Here is a 3,623-nt window from a genome sequence, read left to right as displayed (position 1 = left end):
GAAAAGAAAGAGAACCATAGTGATAAAAAAGTTTCCCATCCGCTAGATTGAAATGAAGTAACTTTCTCCTAAGGCTAAGTGAAAAGAATGATAGAATGAGTTTAAAAAGAGATGTCGATGAAGGGTAGGGATAGGACCAACTTCTGGGTTAGGAAGTTAGAGCTTAGTTTCCTTGGGACCTTTGGGTAGACGGGGCACTGCTCTTGTATGTATTAGTTGGTTTCAAACCTTTAGCCTTCTGTTAAGCTCAACTCATTTTCGCGAGAGATCCCTATTCTATATTGTTAAAACCACTTGCAAAGAAGACCAATTTTTGTCTCTTCCACTTCACCCCAGCCAAATGAGTTTGATGACATTGCATAGCTTGATTCATGGGAATGATAGAGGGAATGATATCTTTGTTAATGAATGTTAAAGGGAATGATAGAAATGATGGCATGTGTAGACTAAGGTTCGAAATCGTTTCAGGTTGAGATGAGCTTGTCTAAAGTTTATAAATAGAGTTCCTTCACCATGCACCATAGAACTAAAAACAAGGACCTTGATTCTAACTACTCTATTCAGCATGTTTTAGGTTCTGAGACCCCATTTTCACACCTCTTCTCCATACATTGTTCTTGATCGTTTGCTTGAGGGCAAACAAAGAATAAGTTTGGGGGAGTTGATATGTCTATATTTTGTCTCCTTTTAGCATATGTTTATCATGCATTTAGCTAGGACAACTGATTGTTTTGCAACATTTTCTAGTCTTTTCTATACACTTTGCATGTCTAGGTAGTTCTTGCATCATCCTTGCATACATTGTGCATTTTGGAGTATTTCAAGTATCTAGGAGACGTTGGGAACACATCGCTCAGCATCGCTGTTCGAGTCGCTGTTCGACGTCGTTCGAGTCACCCACTCGAGCAACACCTTGACCGTCGATCGAGTCGTCACCCACTCGAGCAACACCTTGACCGTCGATCGAGTCGTCCTTCGAGCCACCGGTAGGGGGATTCAGCTTTCGACGTCTTCATCAAAGTTGTAGAAAATTGAGTCATATTTCCAATGCCGTTTATTTCAAGCCAATCGGAGCTGTGGTTCAAAAGTTATCATCGTTTTAGTGGAAGCGTATACATCCAGCTCGAGTCGCGCCGTTCGAGTCGACCACCGTTCGAGTCGACGTCACTCCACTCGAGCCAACGCCATCACTCCACTCGAGCCAACGCCATCACTCCACTTGAGCCAACGGCGTCACTCCACTCGAGCCAACGTCATCACTCCACTCGAGCCAACACCATTACTCCACTCGAGCCAACGCCATCACTCACTCGAGCCACTACTCGTTCGCACATGTCAGGAAGACATTCCATCTTACACGCTTCAGGAGATTCCCTAACCGACTCTTCATCTTGTCGTTTTAAGTCTTAGGGATTTTATGTCTTTACTATAAATACGTTTTGTTAAGTCGTGGCGACATCATCTTAGTTTTTATCTCGTTTTGTTTTCTAAGGTTGACCTAGCCACCAAAAACGTATTCCGATCTTGTAATCAAGATAGCTTTGATTTTATTGAGTTTTTGCATTGGATTTCTTCTACAATGTTGTTCTTCTCCTTTTTACCTATCTAAGAATGCTTGTTTCAATGTTTTCTGAGTTTGTATTATTGATGATGATTTTCGGATCTGAGTAGTGCATTAGTTCTTGAGGATGGGATAGATTAGGTGGAGGATCTTAGGATGTAGAGTGTTTAAGCGTTGATTGTATGATTCCCTTCTGGACTAGAGTGAGAAATACTAGTTTCTCTCTGATCAATTGGGACTAGGTTTGAGACATTTCCACACCCAAAAGATGTTTGATGAAATGTCTGGCCAACTAGTGCCAGAGACTTACGTTCCTAGCCTAAGAGATTAGCTGTCTAGGATGTTGGTTGACGTGAATGAACTTGTTTGTTATGCCATGCTTGATCATGTTTCTCTAGCGAGAGCTAGGTTTGGAAGTGGTTGAGTCTGAGTAGCTTCTGTCAAGAGATTGGATTAGCTAAGTCGTGATGTTCATTGTTTAGGGATAGATTGCTTGTAGCATGTTAAACACTCTGTAGACTAGGATACTCCACCGACGTCAATTACTCCCATCCTTAGGACTTTTATCTTTCTGATTTTTATTACATTCCCGAGACTATTTTGTTTCTCATTTTTTTGCTTAGAATCGTTTTCGGTATTACTTATTCTTGTTCAGTACTTATCATACATTTGCGTTTATGATTCTATGACTTGTTTTCGTTTTGTATTTTGACCATTCTAGGATTGTTAGAAAAACACTCTTTTTAAATTGGCTTAACTTGTGATTGCTTGATTGCATCTTGAGTGATAGTAAAGATTCCTAATTGGATTGACACCTTAAGTATTACAACTGCATAAGGTTAATTGAACCTACTAGGAGACACAAAAATCTTAGTATCAATCTATCCTTGTTTGCTTGCTTGCTGCATGTTTATTTGTTAAAAACATGTAGACTAACTACTTTCTCATTAGACTTGCATGCATGATCTTACTTAGATTGCATGGCGTCTTGGAGAGTTTTTAAATAGGTTGCATGCATGAAAAGCATAATTGATCGGATATGCATGCATAAATCAAAGTTAAATTCGGATCACTTGATGAGTTCTTGAGATGCATTATAATTTTTGCATAAATCTGGTGGTGTGAGCTTGCATGCATAATTTTTGAATCGATGGATGTGCATGCATAATTTTTAGAATTGTCACCAAGTTTACATGATGAAAAATGAGTTTACTGGATGAGTCTAAAATGTAAGATTTTCTTGCATTTTTTTCGGTTAAAATGAGTTGCATGCATGATTAAAAGAGTGGAAAAATTGTGTTAAAAACATGCATGTTAAGGTGGTATATTTAAAGAATCATTGCACTACAATTTTATGTGCATAAAAATGATTGCATGCATGTAAAACAGCTTTAAGATGCTTGATTTATTTTTCTTGCTTCTTAAAGATTGTGTGGAATTTCTTGCTTGATTTTCTTGCAAGTTATTGCCTGATTTTCCTTGCTTGAAATTATTTGGATGTCGTAGAAGTGTCTGATCCTTTGTGTCATTTAAATTTAGAAATTATGGTACTTAAACCTAGCTAGTTCGCAAATTTTATACTTGAACTAGTGGTTGATCTCTGTCCCCAAGAATAATAAGATGGTCCGGCGAGCTAACCTTCGCGGTCTCGTGGCAACGACATTTCGGTGCGTAGCTAGCTACTAGCCCGAACTGCTGCATGACGATGCGGCTAAATGGATGAACCGGTTATTTACCTTTGTGGTTTCATCGTGGTGTGGGTGTGATGGGATGGGACAGAGTATCGAAGGGCCCTAGGTTGTGGAAAGTCTAGTGATGTACAGTTTATAATGATATGTTGCTAACAATCTTTACCCATTGTTGATGCGGGTGTTGTGGTGTGATTGTCTAGGATGACTAAGTGCCTAGAGTATCAAGTTTCTTGATTATTTCTAGTCTTTGCTTGCATGATTTTTTGCTGCATTGTTTAACGCTTCCGCATTGCGTGTTTGTTTGCTTGTTGTCGCAGAGTAGTTGGGTGGGAATAATGCATGTTAGAGGGTTACCCGACTCACTGAGTAAT

Source organism: Camelina sativa, chromosome 2 (assembly GCF_000633955.1).
Source record: "Camelina sativa cultivar DH55 chromosome 2, Cs, whole genome shotgun sequence".
Taxonomy (NCBI): domain Eukaryota; kingdom Viridiplantae; phylum Streptophyta; class Magnoliopsida; order Brassicales; family Brassicaceae; genus Camelina; species Camelina sativa.
This window is presented reverse-complemented; position numbering follows the sequence as displayed.